Genomic DNA, 21,852 nt, shown 5'->3' on the forward strand with positions numbered 1-21,852 from the left:
CATGAACAGAGTGGGTGAGAACTCACTCATCACCAAGGGAATGGCACCAAGCCATTCGTCAGGGATCTGCCCCCGTGACTCAATATCTCCCATCAGTCCCCGCCTCCAGCATCAGGCATCACATTTCAATATGAGATTTAAAGGGGACAAATATGCAAACTATATCAACCTTTTTGCACATTATATTGGCAATTTTACTGTCACATTTTAATATATATTTTTACATGCTTAGCAACTACTTTCTAAGAATGTATATTTATGCGTACATGGCTATAACATTATTCTATAGTTTAAATGTAACCCATATTTATCTTGCTTTTTAAAAACATCTCATTGCCATCATAGACAGTTTTTAGGGTTCCAGATATCAGGGTCCCTTCTATGTCTTATGAAAACAACAGCATATGGTAAAGGGGGAAGCAAAGGTCTTTGTCTCTTCATTCCAACGTTTCCAAAGTTTTCCAGGGAAAGTGTCCCAGCGTAATGTTTCTGAAAGTTAATATGATAGTCATAGTGAACTAAAATATATTACCAAAACAACCAACTACTAAGTTTCAGAGGATTCACATACAACAAGTTTCTCACCGCACTGTGTGGTCACTCTGGCTAAAGGAGGCTCTTTCTTGACACTGACTATTAAAATCCTTATTTCACAATGAAGAAGAAATGGTGGACTGCGCACTGGCTCCGGAAGTTCTTCCTGGAAGCGACATACATCAGTTCTATACATATCTCCTTGGCCAAAGAAAGTCACATGGCCTTACCTAATATCACAGCTATGAGGAAGTATAATCTTACCATGGACAGAGAAGGTGAGGAGAAATGTGGTATTCGCAAACAATTCTAGTGACTGCTGAGGTAAAATAATTTTCTGAAGGAATGAAAAAAAATTACAAGTATAGGGTTTGATTAATTTAGATGGAACTGAACAAATTCCTGAAGTTTTCACTTTCAAATTTTTTTTATTTATTTTTTTTATTTATTTTTTTTTTTGTGACGGAGTCTCGCTCTGTCCCCCAGGCTGGAGTGCAGTGGTACGATCTCGGCTCACTGCAAGCTCCACTTCCTGAGTTCACGCCATTCTCCTGCCTCAGCCTCCCGAGTAGCTGGGACTACAGGTGCCCACCACCACACCTGAGTAATTTTTTATATTTTTAGTGGAGATCGGTTTCACTGTGTTAGCCAGGATGGTCTCAATCTCCTGATCTTGTGATCCTCCTGCCTCGGCCTCCCAAAGTGCTGCGATTACAGGTGTGAGTCCCATGCCCGTCCTCACTTTCAAATTCTTATGTAAAAGTTTGAGTTTCTGTTTACATGATCTCAATTAACTTTTCCAATTACCTGTGGCATCATAAAGAAATTTATAAAAATTGAAGGTCAAGGCAGGCAGATCACTTGAGGTCAGGAGTTTGAGACCAGCTTGGCCAACATGGTGAAACCCTGTTTCTACAAAAAATACAAAAATTAGCCCATTGTGGTGGCACACACCTGTAATCTTGACTACACGGGAGGCTGAGGCAGGAGAATCTCTTGAACCCAGGAAGCAGAGATTGCAGTAAGCCAAGATCGTGCCGCTGAACTCCAGCCTGGGTGAAAGAGTAAGTGAGACTTCATCTCAAAAAAAACAAAATAAAGAAATTTATAAAAATTTGCTCCCTCTGGATACTTTCACATAATTGGCTATTATTATCCTTATAAATAAGAGCACAAAGTCGTCATGAGCTGGGAGCCTGAGCTAATAGGCTTCAATTAACCCCCACACCCAAAAAATAACACATCCCTTTTAAGAAGAACCTTGAAAAAAGGGACAAAACAAATAAACTAGTAAACATACTAGTCTATTGATTTTCTAACTTATAATGTAATATTGTTTAATGTTTTTCACACTCATGGCTCTAAATACCATGTGTGATGATAGTAAAAATAATATCTATTGTGAGCAGTCATAGATAATTTTATTTTTAGACCTGGGTAGACTTTGGGAATCTGATTTTGTAAAGCTCCACAAACAAAGTTGATATAGTTGCACCAATGGCACATTAAAAACTGGGCTAGTGGATAACAATATTATTTTTAAAGCTAGTCAAACCTTGCCTTCAGCTTAGCTTTTGCACTTAGTAGCCACTCAACACTGAGGAAATTACTTATGCTTAGGGCATCAATATCCTCATCTCTCTCTCTATATATAATTTGATCATCTATCAATTAATAGAGAATCAAAATATGTCAAATATTTTTGATATTTGACATATATATATAAATGTGAGCCTAAGATGAAGAACCCAACATGAATAACACAAAAGACAAAAACTAACTGATTCAAATTATTTAATTGCCCTAGTTCCCTAAAACCCATTAAAACAACAGATTTTTTTTTCAAATTATAGACTTTTATTAATACTATAAAACAAATTCGTTTGAAAATCAGGTATTTGGAAGATTTCTGAAATATAAACTTAATGAACCAAAACCAGTACAAAAAGACTTCAGAAGTGATTTGCAAAAGAGTATAAAACTTTTAGTCTTCGAAATTACTGAATGCTCTTTTTTAAGGATTGATATTTAATTACTATAGAATAGATAGGCTAGACAAATATTTCTTACACCTCCCCTTCAACCTCTAGTAAGTAAAGATAGATAGAGGGTGGCTAGTTTATTGTTTGCACCAATATTAAAACCATAAAATTGGCTGGGTGCGGTAGTTCACGCCTCTGATCCCAGCATTTTGAGAGGCCGAAGTGGGCAGATCATCTGAGATCAGGAGTTCGAGATGAGCCTGACCAACATGGAGAAATCCCATCTCTACTAAAGGTAGAAAAATTAGCTGGGCGTGGTGTTGCGTGCTTGTAATCCTAGCTACTCGGGATGCTGAGGCCGGAGAATCACTTGAACCCAGGAAACGAAGGTTGCGATGAGCGAATATCATGCCGTTGCATTCCAGCCTGGGCAAGAAGAGCAAAACTCCATCTCAAAACAAAAACCAAACAAACAAACAAAAACATAAAATCGTTCTTTATTGAGGAGGAATTTTCATGTTGGGCATTAGGTTCTAATAGTCTTTCTCAGATGTACACTAATTACAATATGATCAATGCCCTTTCCAGGCACTGGATGCATTTTTAAATTCTATTTTTATTTATTTAGTTTACCATGAAAACTAAATAAATAAAATAAAATTTTAAAAATTGTAAAGCCACATAGACAAAGATTAAATTAAAAAGTGCAAAGCTATTTCTAGCAATGATTACATTGACATGAACTTCCCAGTCTACCTACCTATTCCCTACCTTACACTACACGAAAAAATATCTTATTGGTGAGACTACATCTTGACATAGTCATTTCTTCCCACTTAAGTGATAGGCTTATACAGAAAAGTGACTTACATTATTCATGTAACTATACAAATAAACACATAATAAACATAATTTTTTGAAACATTTTGAAATAATAGCACAAGCAATCATGATTGTTTTAGATAATCAACAACATGAAAAATGAAAACCATCTGAATCAGAAATAAAAAAGCATAATGTAGGGTATATATAAGAACCTAAGAATATAAATTAAGATTCTGAAAGCTATATGTTGATGTGGATGTATGTGGCTTCCATAAATCAAAAGAAATATATAGAGCTCATCCACCCCTTCCACCATGTAAGCTTACAACGAGAAGATGGACATCTATAAGGAAGCAAGCTCCCACCAGACACAGAATCTGCCGGTGACTTGATCTGGAACAAAATAAAGTCTTCCAAAACAGTGAGAAACAAACATCCGTTGTTTATAAGCCACCCAGTTTATGGTATTTTGTTGTATGAGTTTGAATGGACTAAGATGACCATTATACTGAATAAATTAAGAAAGAAACAAAAGAGTACATTCTGTATGAATCCATTTATATGAAACTCAGAAACTTTTTTTAAAGGCTAATCGATGCTGACAGAGTCAAAACAGGTTGTTTTGTGTGCTTCAGGGGTGAGAGAAAGTGCAGAGTGCTGACCATGAGGAAGCATGAGGGAAATTTTAAGAGTGTTAAAAGTGTTTATATCTTGATCAAGGTGTTTTCTAATAAAAACACCTTATAGATGCATCTTGTGTCTGTAGATAAAAAATATATCAAGTGAAATATCTAAGACTAACATGCTTAACATACATCACTGTATGTATGTGATGCCACAACAAATAAAATTTAAAATCTTAATTTTTAAGAGTGTGATAATTTGGGTTCCACAGAAGCAGACAGTGAAATAAAAATAAAAATGAAAGTAGATTATTTAATATGCATTCAGAAGAAAATGAAAACTAAATAAGAAAATTTGACAAAGGGAAGTAAGGAAGCCAAGCAAAAAATAAAATACCAAGCAAATCCCACATGCATTCGCTCCAACTCTATCCTGCACAGAAGCTCTGGATATAGGGTAGATCATCTCTTAGAATTGTTCAAATAGGGATCAAGGAAGCAGAAACATTTGCACTCCTGTGCCTGTCAGTTATTGATTAGGAAATTTAAATTCTCATACACTTTTGGCTTTCCATTTCTGCTATATATATTAAAAAAAATCTATCAGCCTGGTGGCAATCTGCCAACAGAAGGAAAAGCAGGGGCTTGTTCTTGAGAGGGGAAAAAATGAAATGATGTGAAAGAAAATAGTGAAAGGAAGGAGCAAAGAAGGGAAGACGAGAACCCTAACAGCATTGTCAGCTATAAATAGGTGGATTTAGCCATTGGTAGTCACCCATATAAATAAATATAATTAAAATGCTTAAAATAAATAAGAATGTAATTACTTGTAAATAAAAGAGTCTCCAAAAGAAAACAACTGGGTGCTGTGGCTCACGCCTGTAATTCCTGCCCTTTGGGAAACTGAGACGGGCAGATCATGAGGTTAGGAGTTCGAGACCAGCCTGACCAACATGGTAAAACCCCATCTCTACTAAAAATACAAAAATTAGCCCAGCATGGTGGTGGGCACCTGTGAACCCAGCTACTAGGGAGGCTGAAGCAGAATAATTGCTTAAACCCAGGAGGCAGAGGTTACAGTGAGCCGAGATCACATCACTGCACTCCAACCTGGGTGACAGAGCAAGACTCCATCTCGAAAACAGAAAAAAGGAAAATAGACAATGATTATTAATAAGAAATTGATAAAATTACAAAATTTAAAGTGTTAAATACCTAATATGAAGTAGATTGGGGATAACACACATACTGCTGCAGGAGACACATGACGAAAGCAATCTGAATAATAATTTTCCAGAATATATCAAAAGCCTAATATTTTAGAAGCCTAAATAATGTTTATAATTGAAGCAAATTTACTTCAGCATTACTAAGGTATGAATTAAGAAATAATAGAAGATACAGGTGCTTTCACAATAGTGAAGAAATGGACAATGGATTAAAATACTAAAAATTATGGCCATGAGAGTTCTCCAATTTTTTTTTTTTTTCCCAAGATTGCCTTGGCTACTTTGGGTCCTTCACAATTCCATATGAATTTCAAAATTGGCTTTGCCATTTCTGCAAAGAAGGTCACTGGGATGTTGGCCAAGATTTCCCTGAATTTGTATAAAAATTTGAGGATTACCACCATTTTAATAATATCAAAAATTTCAATTCATGGATGTAGATATCTTGCATTTATTTAGATCTTATTTGGTTTAGGAATGTTTTATAGTTTTCAGTGGTTACTTTTACTGTTTGCATTTTATTCTTTTTGATGCTATTATACACTGAATTACTTTTATTTTCTTTTCTGATTTTTCATTGCTAGTGTATGGAAATGAAACTTATTTTTGAATGTTGACTTTGTATTTTGAAATTTTGCTTAATTCATTTATTAGCATTATGATTTTTCTGGGAATTATTTAGTATTTCTATATACAAAATGATGTCATCTGTGAACATAGGTAATTTAACTTCTCCCTTTCCAATTTGGAAGAGTTTTATTTCTTTTCCTTGACTAATTGCTCTGGCTTGAGTTTCCAGTGCTGTGTTCCATGGAAGTGGTGACAAGGTTTATCCTCCATATGGTCTTGAACTTACAAGTAAAACTTTTATTTTCATTACTAGTAAGGATGCTCCCTGTGCGGTTTTCACAAATGTCATTTCTCCTGTTAAAAAATTTTGCATTCTGTTTATTGAGTGTTTTTATTCTAAAAATGTGCTAAATTTTGCCAATTTTTCCTGCATAAATGGAGATGATCATGTGAGTTTTACCCCCTTTCATTGCTTTTAATGTGGTATATTACATTGATTTAATTTTGTATGTTGGACCATTCTTGCATTCTTAGGATAAATCCCATTTGGTCATAATGTTTAAGTACGTTATCATGCTGCTGGATTCTGATTGCTGCTGTTTTGTCGATAATTTTTGAATCAATATTTATGGGAAGTGTTAATCTGTAGTTTTCTTTTTTTATGATGTCCTTGTGTGACTTTGGTATTACGGTAATGCTGGATTTATAGAATGAGTTTGAACTGTTCCTTCCTCCACATTTTTGAGATTTTGAGAAGGGTTAGTGTTTCTTCTTCTTTAAACGTTTGGTAGAATTCATCAATGAAGCCATCTGGTCTTTGGATTTTCTTGGAAAGTGTATGATTATGAATCCAATGTCTTGGAGAATTTTTAACAGGCCTATTTGAATTTTTTGTTTCTTCTTGATTGAGTTTGAATAGATTGTGTCTTTATAGGAATTTCTCCATTTCATGTAAGTTATCTAATTTGTTGACATAAATTTATTAATAATATTATCTCATAATTCATTTTATTTCTGGACTATCAGTGGTAATGTTCCTGTTTTCCTTTTCTGATGTTACTAGTCTTTTGTCTTTTATATTGGTCAGTTGATCTGAAAGCTTATCATTTTTGTTTTTTCTTGATTCTCTCTATTGTTCTTCTATTTTCTGTTTTGTTGATCTTCTTTTTAATCTTTGTTCCCTTTGTTCTGTTAGCTTTGGGCTTAGTTCGCTCTTTTTTTCTAATTAAGTCATAAAGTTAGGTTATTGATTTTATATATTTCTAACTTTTTAATGTGTTTACTGCCATATATTGCCCTCTAAGAACTGTCTTTACTAAATTTCACTACTTTGGTATTTTTTCCCTTTTCTTTAATCTCAGAGTATTTTATAATTTTCCTTTAATTTATTGGTCAAGAATGTCTTAATTTCTACATATTTGTGAATTATCTAGATTTCCTTCTATTACTGATTTATATTTAATTCCATTGTCATCAGAGAAGTTATGATGTATATTTTAAGTCTTTTAAACTTTATGGGACTTGTTTTATTACCTAAAATATGGTCTATTCTGGAGAATGTTCATGGAGATCAAGTGTATTATGCTATTGCTAGGTGGAGTGCGGTACCTGTGGCTGCTAGTCTAGTTGATTTATAGTGTTGTTCAAGTCCTCTATTTCCTTATTGATATTCTGCCTACTTGTTCTATTCATTGTTAAAAGTAGTGTATTAAAGAGGATAAGGTGGAGTAGGATTAGAGTCCTGCAGTGATTGTCCCCCAACAGGAACACCAAATTGAACAAGTATCCATGCAAGAAAACCTTCATAAGAACCAAAAAAATAAGGTGAAAGATCACAGTACCTCATTTTAACATAATAAAAGGGAAAGAGGCATTGAAGGGAGTAAGAAGGAAAGTCTTGCATTGCCTATGCCATTCCCGCCCTACCCCCAGGCTGCATGGAGAGGGAATCTCTGTGCTTGGAAGAGGAAGAGCAAAAAAATAATGGGACTTCATATTGGAACAAGTGCTTCCTTGTCACAGTGAAATAAAACATTTGGCAGAATTTTTCTGGTGCTCAGGAAGGGAACATTTAGATCAGTCCTGGGCCAGAGGGAAATCCTCCATGTCAGTGGGAGAAATTGAATCCTGGCTGTCTTCATCGCCAGCTGACTAAAGTGGCCTGGGGTCCCAAATAAATTTGAATGGCACACAGGCCTCAGAGACTGCAGTCCTTGGGCAGACTCTACTGCTACACTGGTCTCAGAGGTAGCGGGCTTGATACGCAACCCAGTGCAAAACCAGCTGCTATGGCCACAGGGGTGCCTGCATCACTCCTTCTTCAACTACAGACAGTGCAGTCTAGAGACACTCTCTGTATCTGGGGGAAAACGAGAGATGAATATTCACCACCTGCTGACGAAAGTAGCCTTGGGCCTTAAATAAACATCAGCAGAAGCAAGTCAGTAGCAGACCTGGGCCTTGAGCAGGCCCCAATACTCTGCTGCTCTGGGAGGTCAAGTTTCTCAGGACGCTGGTCTTGGCCCCAGTCCTGCGTTGCTCCAGGCTTCACGTGTAACTCAGTTCACTGCTAGATATGAAGGCAAAGTAAGTACCTGTGTCACCTTTCCCTGAGCTCCAGGCAGCCCAGCATGGAGAGCAGTTGCTCCAGGCAACTGCTTGAAGGAAAGTGAGGGAAGGGTGCAAGAAAATTTCTCTGGGAACATGCGAAAATCTTCCTTAACTTCCCCAAGTCCACTAACACCGTATATCTAGGAATCTGCAAGTTTCTTGGGCTTAGGGCACTCCCTTGTGCTGAAATGCCTGCAGTGACCACAGGCAATGGAGTTTTGGAGTTCTCTACCCTATCATATTTATGGACATTATTATAAGCATTATATTTTAATAGTAGTTTTTTTTTTAATTAAAAATATAGACTGAGGGTGGTGGCCAATGCCTGTAATTTCAGCACTTTGGGAGGCCAAGGCAGGCGGATCACTTGAGTTGAGGAGTTCGAGACAAGCTTGGGCAACATGGCAAAACCCTGCGTCTACAAAAAAATACAAAAATTAGCCAGGGATAGCAGCATGTATCTGTGGTCCCAGCTACTCAGGCTGAGGTGGAAAGATCAGTTGAGCCCAGGAGTGGGGACAGGATTCAGTGAGCCAAAATGGAGTCATTGCACTCTAGCCTGAGCAACAGAGTAATTATAACAATTACTATTATTGTTATAATTATAATAATTATAGTAATTTAGTTGAGACAGAGAACTTTCTATACCTCAGTCATCGGTTATGTCTGAAAAAAGGCTATAATTTTGCATTAAATTCTTCTTTTTCCCTAATATTCTAATTAGTTTTTTATTTTCTCACTACTATGTTTTTTGAGGCATTGTTATGTTCTTAATTATGCTCATTAAATTTTGAATATTTAATTTCCAACAGGAACAGTACAAAATTCATGTTTCATTATAAATATTTTCTTTTCTCTACGTAGTAAATATTTTATGAAGATTAAACAAATGTACGTAATATGAAAAAATATATTTTAAGTTAAATATGTGTCTTCTACTTTATATCCCAAATCAGGATAATATAAACTTGCAGGTGAAAGATAAAAATTATTGTATGTTTTCATTACAAAGCATTTCCTATCTGCATAAGTCTTCTCGTTTTATTAGAAAAGAAAAAAGATGCGGCTCTACCTTATTAATCTTATCTTAGTACTATCTATAAAATTGTGTAGTGCTGCTACCTTTCAACTAATAGTATCTGCGGAAGGAATCATGCAAACAAATCTATAATCACTAAAACAACTGTCGTTATTAAAATAGTTTCTAATTTGCATTCTTCTTCCAATCAGGAACTGACTGATTTGTTTATTCATAACAGGATCACCTGCTCCTTCCACAAAATATTTGAAAGTTGAATGCAATAGATTTTAATTACATTATTGTAATAATGGTTTATTAGTGGTTTATTATAATGATTTAATATACACAGAGCTCCAGAAAGGGAAGGCTTAGTGGAAGTCTAAAGTTTAATTTTCTAACAAAAAAAAGTCCCTCAAACTGATGAAACAAATTTTAAACTGATATAAGTGACAACCATAGGCAAAATAAAGTTCTTTGCTTGGTGAAGACCAGATCCATAGTTTGGATTCCTACCAATTGCACAACACTGCCACCCTAAATATATGCATGCTTATGACCTTAATATTGACTGACGGATACTCATCTAAGACTTATTTTCCTAAGTATCTCCTTCCCTAGCTTCTTCCTTTCAGTACTTTTATGTCTGCCTATTACTTGTTTCAACTGCTCTCCCTTACCTCAATCATCAGCAGCTAAACATTTGCAAGTAAATGCTTTTGATGAATATCCCTGGAAATTCCTACGTGTGTGTGTGTGTGTGTCTGTGTGTGTCTGTGTGTGTATTTGTTGTTGTTTGGAATTTACCGCCTTTGTGTTTTCCATTTCAGATAAGGAGATACAGGTTAGAGACCCTGGGGTTTGAAGACCCAGAGACATGAGTTCACACTGTGACTCTCTCACTTAATTCTTTAATTCTTTAAGTCCTGATTCTTATAACTGTTTGAGTTGGATAAAAATATCTTCCTGGCAGAATTGTAAATATTAAACATAATTCGTTGAAATGTATAAAACATACCTGCATAAAAAGTCACAAATAATAGGTTATTGTTATGACAATAGAGACAATGTGCCTAATTCAGTGGGTACTTATTACTGTCAGTCCTGAAAAAACATACTAGTAACATTTTCCCAGTAACATATTAGATATTTTCAAATTAAAAGAGGCAGGTGGAAATACCCTTGGTATGACTTTGTTGTTGTTGTTGTTTGTTTGCTTGTTTGTTGATGGAGTCTTGCTCTATCACCCAGCCTGGAGTCCAGTGGCATGATTTCGGCTCACTACAAACTCTGCCTCCAGGGTTCAAGCAATTCTCCTGCCTCAGACTCCTGAGTAGCTGGGAATACAGGCATGCACCACCATGCCTAGCTAGCTAATTTTTGTGTTGTTAATAAAGATGAGGTTTCCCCATGTTGGCTACACTGGTCTTGAGCTCCTGGCCTCACGTGATCCACCTGCATCACTCTCCCAAACTGCTGGTGAGAGGTGAAGCCAGCTGGACTTCCTGGGTTGAGTGGGGACTTGGAAAACTTTTCTGTCTTACAAGAGGATTGTAAAACGCACCAATCAGCACTCTGTAGCTAGCAAGAGGATTGTAAAATGCACCAATCAGTGCTCTGTAAAATGCAGCAATCAGTGCTCTGTAAAATGCACCAATCAGGAGAAGTCTAAAAGTCACCAATCGCAGGGAGGATTGAGAAAAAGGCACTCTGATAGGACAGAAACAGAAGATGGGAGGGGACAAATAAGGGAATAAAAGCTGGCCACCCCAGCCAGCAGTGGCAACCTGCTGGGGTCCCCTTCAGTGCAGTGGAAGCTTTCTTCTTTTGCTATTCAAAGTAAGTCTTGCTGCTGCTCACTCTTTTGGTCTATTACTTCTTTAAGAGCTGTAACAGTCACCACGAAGGTCGGCGGTTCCATTCTTGAAGTCAGGGAGACCACGAACCCGCCAGAAGGAACCAACTCCAGACACACTGGGATTACATGCTTGAGCCGCCGTGCCCAGCTTTGCTATGTTTTTTTTCCCCCCACAATATAGTCCCCATCTGCCCAGTCATCTGGGCCTAGTCAGAGAAAACCAGCTGGGGAAGTAAATTAAGGTTGCTTATATGCAACATTTTGGTTAAAATAACTCTTTTCTTATCAACTATGTATTTTTTTGTTGGTTTTGGACATTTGTTTCTGCATTGTTCTAGCAGTCAGAAAAGTAACAAAAATAATTCAAAATTTTTGATTTACATAAATGATAATTTCATATGGCATTACCTATTTTAATTCTCAAATTATTTTCTTTAAGAATATTTTCTTTAAGAATATTTTAGATTTGTTGTAATAACTGTCCTATACCTTATATCATTCCTCTCACCAAACAACTTGAGTACATAGTGTCAGAAAGTCATAGAAAGGGAAATTCTGTTTATTAAGAGTCTTATGTTTTAAGCATAGGAATTTTTGAATATAACCATAATATTCATAGAACCTTAGTATTTGCTTTCAAAAATTAATTTTATTATGTCACTAATCTATGTTAAAGCAAGTTTTAATACCCCTGAACTTTGTTACCTATTGCCAAGGGACACAGCTAGCAACCAGACTTACAAGGCACAAATAGACATCAATATGATACTGCATTTACTTGGTTTTATGGAAGGAAAATGAGTGGAGCTACAGTAGATAGGTTTCTGTACCATGGGAAGGTCCAGCTCTGGCCCCAGAATTTCTTTTTTCCCTTGCCTGATGGATATGTAGGGCTTCCACAGACAGACAGATATGAACCAAGTTATGAGTGGGCCATCTTGATACAGAGCGGCTACAATCTGAGTCTCCCACCAATTATATAGACCCACAGCTTTCATGCAAATTCAATGTATTTAATCCTGGAGAGTTACACAGACTAGATGTTAGCCTAGAATGGATGCAAAATTCCACGTTAATTTAGAATGTAACTTTCAAGGAAAAATATAGCAAAATCATTTACAAGTAGAGCAGCATTAGCCCAGGTCTAATATTAACTCTACTTGAAAACCTGTTAGACAAATTTGAAAATAAAGCACAATTTAAAAAGTGTAATCTGGGAAGCCTTCCCAATTCTATACTGTTTCATTTATTCCAAACCTGAACTCACCCTTTATTATTGCCTTGCAAACTCAAAGCTTCAAACTTTCTAGTTTATCAAAGTTGTTATGATTCTGGAATGTTAAATCAGGGTAAGGATACTTGTAAAAGACAAATATAAAAGCAGAATTTCCTTGCTTATGTTGAGCAATAAGCTGCCAACAGCCCAAGAGTCACAATAAAAGGGCTAGTGCATAATCTCCGTGTGAAAAGCTACACGTGTTAGAAGACAAAAGTCTCTGGAGAAGCTTGGAAGCATAGAATCAGAAAGATAAAATCTGTTATATTAATTGTATATTTATTAGAATTAGACTCTAGTAGCTTTATACCTATCCCATACCTTCAGGTCTTCTGTATCTGTGAGGTGCCAAATATCGTTTCTAAAAGTTATCTTGTTCCAGTTCTCTGGAGGGAACTGTATGAACTTAAAACTGGCTGCTATGCCTCTCTATTTTATTTCTGTTTAAACTTTAAAAAAAAAATTTCTCACTTTTCTAAACCACCATTTTTTATTTTTTAGTTTTATATATTTAGGGTGTAGAAGTACAGGTTTATCGCATGCTTATATTGTGTCATAGTGAAGTGTGGGTTTTTAGTGTACTCATCTCCAAAATAGTGAACATCGTAGCCAATAGATAATTTTTTTTTCAATCCTCACCCACCTCCCACTTTTCCAACTTTTGGTATGGGTCCATGTGTACCATTGTTAAGCTCCCACTTATAAGTGAGAACACGCAATATTTTACTTTCTGTTTCTGGATAATGGCCTCTAGTGCCATTCATGTTGTTGCAAAATACATGATATTCTTCTTCATGGCTGGTTAGTATTCCATGATATGTGTGTGTGTGCACGCACACTGTATTTTCTTTATCCAATACTCCACTGATGGAGACTTAGCTGAAGGCATCACGTTAGCTGACATTACCTGACTTTGAATTATGCCTACAAGGATATGGTTACCAAAATATCATGGTGCTGATATAAAAAAATAGATACACAGATAAATGAAACAGATTAGAGAACCCAGGAAGAAAACCACATACCTGCCACCAACTGATTTTTGAAAAAGTCAACAAATGGGGAACAAATAGGGAAATGATACCCTATTTAATCAGTTTTGCTGGGAAAATTGTATAGTCATAAGTGAAAGGATGAAACTGGACCCATACCTCTTACCATATAAAAAAAATTAACTCAAATGGATTAAAGACCTAAACCTAAGACCTGAAACTAAAACATTCCTAGAAGAAAACCTAGGACAAATCTTTGTTGGATGTTGGCCTAGGCAAATAATTTATGACTAAGCAAATACAGCCAAAACAAAAATAGACAAACAGGACTTAATTAAACTAAAAAAATTCTGCACAGGAAAAGAAGCAACAGAGTGAAGAGACAGCCTACACAATGGGGAAAAATATTTGCAAACTAGGCATCTGACAAAGGGCTAATATCTGGAATCTACAAGGAACTCAACAAGAAAAACACACAATCCTATTAAAAAGTGAGCAAAGGACATGAACAGACATATTTCAAAAGAAGTCATACAGGTAACCAAAGACATGAAGAAAATGCTCAACATCACTAATCATCAAACCACAAAGAGATACTATCCTACACCAGTTGGAATAGCTTTTATTAAAAAGTCTAAAAACAACAGGTGTTAATGAGGATACAAAGAAAAAGGAATGCTTAAACACTGTTGGTGGGAATGTACATTAGTATAGCCTTTATGATAAACAGTATAGAATTCTTTCAAAGAACTAAAAATAGAACTACCATTCAATTCAGTAATCCCACTACTGGCTATATACTCAAAGTGAAAGAAATTATCATGTCAAAAAGACACCTGCGCTGGGATGTTTATTGCAGCACTATTCTCAATAGCAAATATATTTTCTTCATTTTTAAGGCTGACCAACATATCTCCTAAATGACAATTTGTTTCTCTGTATCTGTCTTCCATCCAGACAGGATTAGTGTAGTCCTAGTAGCTTTAGGAATACTGCATTTTATTAATAATAATTTATATCTCTCATCTTAGTAATAATTATTTTCTAATAATTAGTAATAACTATATCATGATCATTTTATTAATCATTATTTATATCTTTGTTATGATCAATCATGTCTTCATAGATCCCAGAAAATAGAATTACAGTCCTATTTCTGAGTTTTAGTCATCACCATCCTATTAATGACCTATATATACTAATAGGTATGTCTGCATGAAAAGCATTGGAAAACCAACAGGTAAATTTTTTCTAAATCCATGTGCCCAGTTCTTTTCCATGTGAAAATGTGCTGTCTCTGACTTCTCATTCACTTACTTTTTCAGAAATTGCTCAACTGAGCTGAGGAGCTCTTGCGTTTACCTTAATTTTGTTTCCTATCACACGCAGGTACTGGATGTCTAATTCTGGCTTAAACCATTGCGTCTGGAGAGGAAAGCCACCTTGAATTCACATGGCTACTAGGGTCCATTCTGGTTGGTGAATACGTTTTCAAAAGAAGAACATTTTGGGAGATGAACAGACCTTTAGTTGTAACCACTAGTAGGACCTAAATTAAATTTTATTTCTTAAGTTTTAACACACATCATGCTAGGCTCTGAATTTTTGAATACTTACTAAATTATACAAGACCTTTTAGCATATGTTATAGCAAAATTTTATCTGCAAATTTGAAAGTTATGTATGCTATAACTATTTCCTTTTAAAATTAAAAGCCTTTCAGTGCTTCATCAACAAAAGAATTATTCAACTTTTCACTACAGATTAGTCTCTATGTTGTTATTGAGTAAGTGATGCTGTTGAGATTACATACTGGTGAGTTACTGCCATATAGAAGCATATGAACACTTTTTTAGGTTAGAAATACTAGTTTTTGTCATTATGATATATTAAATGTCAATATGTACAAGCTATTTATTTCAATATCAATCACAATTTCGCCAAGAATAACATGTGAGTTTACACTTTGCCTCAATTTATAGTGTTCTGCTTTATAATCTTGAAAATAATAGTATACTTGAAATAAAATATGTCTAATATTTAAGAAAGTTCAGAAGTATTATATCAATATGTGTTTGTATATTGGCCACTATATAACACCAATGAATAGGCTTGCTTTTAACCACTGCAAAATTGTCTCATACTTTTCTGTTTATCAGCACATGATATTTTATAAACTGGTGTGCTTAACAAGTGTTAATTAAGCTCCTTTAAATAGAAACATTTGCTTTAGAGTCTGACTTATATTACCTAATAATTGAATTGCTTTATCCCATTGTTTTTCAGAAGTATACTTATAATTCCTTTGAACCCTAAAAATAGTTACTTGAATTAAAATAGCTTCTGCCTCATTGTCTTGTATTAACTTAACATTTTGGACCTCATGAAATAAGTACATTTTAGTGCCATATATTGAAATCAGAGTATGGAACTGTGTCTGAAATGATGGTCTTAAACCTGACCTTTAATCACTTCGTTAAGGTAGGTACCAAAAGCAAGTATGTGCAAGTGTCTCTTGAAGACAACTTGGGTATTGCACTGGTACAACAGTTTCATCTTGTTCAGCTGGACTCATACCACTGCCACAAGCCATATTTGCCTCAGACCCACAAGCAAATCAATGGACTATAACTTTTGTTGTTCCTTTATCAGTTAAGAAAGTCACTTTTAGGCCGGGCGTGGTGGCTCACGCCTGTAATCCCAGCACTTTGGGAGACCGAGGCGGGCGGATCAAAGGTCAGGAGATGATCCTGGCTAACATGGTGAAACTCTGTCTCTACTGAAAATACAAAAAAATTAGCTGGGTGTGGTGGCGGACGCCTGTAGTCCCAGTTACTCCGGAGACTGAGGCAGGAGAATGGCGTGAACCCAGGAGGTGCAGCTTGCAGTGAGCTGAGATCGCGCCACTGTACTCCAGCCTGGGCGACACAGCGAGACTCCGTCTCAAAAAAAAAAAAAAAAGAAGAAGAATGTTGCTTTTATTGGAAGTACGTTTTAACCTCTTCCTGACTGGCAAGGGGGCACTTAGAAGTTAGGAACCACAACTTATTTTGGGGACCAATAGCAATTACTGAAAAAAATTAATCATTTAATAAATATTTATTTAAGTAACTGATCTTTTAATAAGATAGCTCTGAATGTTTCACTGAATGATCTGGCTACTCAATAAACAAAATGTCTGTGCAAACAGGAGTAGTTCTTTGTGTTATAGATATGCATATTTTGCTAACTTTCATAGTGTGCAGATAATGTATTTAGATATTTATCATAAAAAACTTTTATTACCTCATAATATATAAATTTGAAAGCATCAGTTATTCTTTTATAACTCATTTTTTTACTTCTTAAATGCAGCAGACATAAAAGTTTATGGAGTTGTGTGAATATTTTTTCTTAACTGTACATTAAATGGTTCACTTTTTGTTCTTAGCAAGTTGCTGGATACATACAGGGATATGTGACCTTTTTGTTAAATAGCGTTGATTATTTCTATCTACCTCACCAGGAATACACAGGGAATAATATGATGATTTATATGCAAAGCACTGCAAGCTTGCCTAGAGCAGTCCAGCAAATGCCAAGTGTTTACTAAAAGGATACCATGTTCCTGAATCTCGATAGAAAATAAGATTATAGAATGAGGCTGTACCTGCGGCCATTTTGCTATTGAAACTTATGGAAATCTTTTTTGCAGTTTCTTTACATGCTATTAATAGTCAAATACAGAGTCTTTTAGAACTTAGTAGAGTTCCGGTAACTTTCCGAAGTTTATACATTTTGAATAAACAAAATCAGTAAAATTCCCAACACAAAACTGTTGTAGGTACGATGATTTCCTCAGATGTGTGTGTGCGTGCTTGTGTGTGCGTGTGTGTGTGTGTAAAATTTAACTTCAGTTGTTCAAAAAAAGGCCTCCAGGATGCAATGAAATAAATTTCAGAAGAGTAATGACACAAGGAATACAGGTTGGATTCCTCTCGATGTCAACAGAACAGAGAAATGAAGTGTTTTCTATTCTATGTGCACAGTTAATTAAAAAATAAAAACATATTAACCTTGAGAATTAATGATAAAGAGAAAAAAATCAACTGGGAAAGCCTATTATTTATGCTCACTATTAAGCAGTGGTTATTAGTTTTAAATTGGGGGAATAGGGGTATGGGTAGCAAGGGAACGTTCGCTTGTGTCTGATTCACGTTTCCAAATCCAAATTACTGATTCCAGGTAGAGCGGGAAGGAGGATGTTATTTATTTATTCATAAAACTTTCCCATGAAAACAGGCTCGGATACTACATTTAAAAAAAATCATGTCCAACATCAATGTCCACCATTAATGTTACTTTTAGCAAAGAAAGAATGTGCCATTTATATTAACATAAATTACCCAATGCTATATTATTTTTTAAAGTGAAAAATCATTTGTTTGTGCCTGTCAGCATTTTTAGTGTTTTCCTTAACTATCATAGGCGGATTAACCTAGAGATCATCCTTATTTTATTATATACATTCATTTGTTTTAGCACTGGTCATGGTCTAGGAACTCACTGTCTTTTCTCTGCTTCAAATTTTCTCAGCTGGCCAAGGATGGAAATGGGGTTACATGACTAAACACTTTGATGTCTCTTTTCTCTTCAGAAACAAGGGGTCCAGGCAATCACTGGGCTCTGGGGAGATGCGTGTTACTGTCAAAGGCTCACATAGATTTGTACATTTTCTTTTCAGTGTCAAACACATTTAATTGACTTTTTTAGGTTTGCTCAAGATGACTGCCTTATTCTGACAGTGTAAGGCAATCTCACTTTGCAGAGATTCTAGAATGTTAACCCAAATAAGAGATTGCAGTCAGAGCTACAAAGGAAGCCTGGCCTTGATACATATATTAAATTCATTGTATTAACAATCAGTACTAATCAACTATTGTAAAGATTTAAATTTGGTGCATATATCAAAGAGTATGCTTTAAGTTTTGTCATCTTAAAAATACTCATTATCAAATTTCATGCACATTAAATATTAAATGTCTGCCATTATGCAATCAAAATAATATAAAAACTATTTATTGTTGGCTAGCAAATTAATGGTGACTGTTCACCAGGGAAGCAATACAACTTTCCTGGTAAGGACATATGGGACCTAAGGAAATGTAGATTCATCCTGTCCTACAACACATCTGATAAGCTTAATCAAATGCAGAAAATAACATATATACTAATAAATAAAGGGTAGATTGATAGGGTATTTTTGTTACTATACACTCATAAAGAAGAAGTTGCATCATGCTTAAAAATTGAAATAGTAAACATATTGCAAATATAGTAAGAAATATGACAAAAATATTATCTCCATTACTGTTAAACATTATTCCAGAAGGACTAGCAAGTGTGATTAAAGAAGAAGTGGTGTAATAATTGGCAAAATAGAGGCAAATGTATCTTTATTTACAAACAATAAAATTATTTTATTTATTTTACTTATTTATTTAGTTACTTTGAGAAAGGGTCTTACTCCATCACCCAGACTGGAGTGCAGTGGCGTGATCTCAGCTCACTGCAACCTCTACCTCAAAGGTTTAGGCAATTTTCATGCCTCAGCCTCTCAAGTAGCTGGGATTACAGGTGTGTGCCACCATGCCCAGCTAATTTTTTCTGGTTTTTTTGTTGTTGCTGTTGTTGTTGCTTTTAGTAGAGATGGGATTTCACCATGTTGTCCAGTCTGGTCTTGAACTCCTGGCCTCAAGTTATCCACCCACTTTAGCCTCCCTAAATGTTGGGATTGCAAGTGTGAGCCACCGCACCTGACCAAAATTATGCATTTTTAAAAAAATCAAAGATCGCTGCTCCTAAAATGTAAAAATAAGATTAATAAAAAAGCCAATTTTAATTTTAATTTTCAAGGAATTAGCTCTCTTTTTCATATAGAATTGGAGAATTTTTAGAGGCAAATGTGTAGCTCACCTCCAGCAGTTTGACAGGACTATATGGTAGGTTTTTTACATTATCTTTCCTCATGGTTGAAGTTTATGACTTTAGACCGTGAATTCCTTCTGCCTTTCTTATCTGCATCCAATTTATTCTAACTTACATGCTGTAGATCCCTGCATGTCACCCTAAGCATGTCTTTGGAAGAAGTCAGGATGTAAATTAGCAAACACAATGCAAATCTGACAGAAATGTTGAGCATGGATTAGATTAAAAAAAATAGACAGCATTCCTTCCATATGTCTAAAGTATTACAAACACTAGGAAGCTTTTAGGTATTAAGTGTACTACAGACTATATATCAGTTCCAATCCTTTCCTGAAACACACACAAGACCTGTTCTACAACTGAGATCCCTTCACGTTTCCCCAGATCTTTGCCATTGTGTCAACTTTTTGTCTGCATGAATAGAATTGATCTTATGGTCTGAGGTATTTCTCAAATTTCAAACTCTCCTAACATTAAAACCTTTCATTTCTTTTATTTTAGATGATGAAAATCATCAATACAAATAAATGAAACTGGTAAATAAACAAAATCTATCAAGCAGATACTGCAAGACAAATCTTATTCTAAATAAATTAATGTATTATCTGATTTAGTCTGAAAGCAGTTCTATGAGGTAAGTGGTATAGTTTTTACTATTTTACAGATCAAAAATTCCAGGCATAGGGAGTTTAGGTAAGTTCTGAAATCAGTTGGTGTAGAGCAGAATTTTACCACATGCAGTCTGCTACTAAAGCTTACACTTGTAACCATCATATTATACTGCCTAATCAAGAATAATTGGAAGAAATAACTATAGGAGATAAGATGTTTTTAAATGAGTATGAAAACTGAATTATGTAATATATACTAAGTGGTACAGGTTTATCACCTTTACAAACACCTGTAGTATACTCAGCATACTACAAAATAAAACCATCAATTAATTAATAAATATGTCCTGAAGAATTAAGACCACTATTCATTATTTATTAAGAATTTATTGTGCTCCAATAATTTTATCATTAAGACCAATATATCTTTTGATACATTAAATTGTTCTAAAACATGTGTTTTCTTATCTTCGTATTTAGAAATGAGGAAATAGAGACAAAGGGTGGTTTAACGGTATGTTTTTTTTCCCTAAGAGATGCTTATATGAATTTCCTTTACAGGCTTGTCACTTCTTAACTAAACTCACCATATATTTATTTTCCCTTATCTAGTAAGAAAAATAAGTAATTAATATAAAATTCATTTTAATAATCTAGTCGTTAAAATGAAAATCTGTACATTCTCACTGCTGTTCTCAAGAAAGTCTCAAAAAATATGTTGCATTGTTCTCTAAGCAAACATGCTAAATTCACATTAGAAAAAGTAAAGCACGTGATAATTGCAAAGTTTCTGAGATATATCTCCATTTAAAAACTCTTTTCAGGTATTTCCTGAAAATTGTCACTGAACCCCAGAAGGGTACTTCTCCTTTCACATGAAGAGAAGAATTATGGTGACTTGTCATCTTTACCTATTGTCATGTCTGGAGAAGAATTCTGTAAACAATTATAGCAACTTGCCTCACAACTGGACATGAATTGAACTTACTACATCCAATAATTATATAATTTAGAGTACGGAATCTGATCAGATATGTAAGAATACATAATGCATATTAAGGTAATAAAATTGTTGTTGTAGTATTTATTTTTTATAACTTAGGAATGGTTGTTACTAAGAATATTTGAGGCAACTCAGTCAAGGAAGTGTTCCCCAACCTAATAAGTGCCTAAGTCAGAGCAAAGTTGGCACCTCTAAAATATGTCTAAGTCAAGTTTCTAAAACTCAGAATAACACATTTTAAATAAACATGGATCATTAAAATAACTTACTGCAGATGTGATCATGGATAAAGTAGTTCTTTTCTGAGCTTCATTAATTTTATTTACTTGTAAAATTTGGGATATAGATTGGGGGATACTCAAGTGGTACAATGTTTATAAGTCTATATTTTATAAGTTTATATTTACTACCAATTTTCTTCATCTCTGACATAACCCATTAATGCTTTTTATGTCAAAAATTCACAAAGTGTTCGCCCATACATAAAAGTCATGAGGATGTTTTTCAGTCTGTTGCTATGAAGTTGGAATGAATGAATTCCAATTGTCCTTTGCTGCATAGTTTCCATTTTTATTCTCAGGAAATATTTATTCCTCGGGGTAATTTTACCGTCTGCCTGATGTAATATCTCTCTATTAAACTGGGATCTTTCACCTTGACTGGAACTAATGGGTACATTGTTTCTTCTATTATGCATGCAAATGTACAGTTAATATTATTTAAAACTATAATTATCTCACCAAATTTCAAATGA

The sequence above is a fragment of the Macaca mulatta genome, chromosome 13 (genome assembly GCF_049350105.2).
Source record: "Macaca mulatta isolate MMU2019108-1 chromosome 13, T2T-MMU8v2.0, whole genome shotgun sequence".
Taxonomy (NCBI): domain Eukaryota; kingdom Metazoa; phylum Chordata; class Mammalia; order Primates; family Cercopithecidae; genus Macaca; species Macaca mulatta.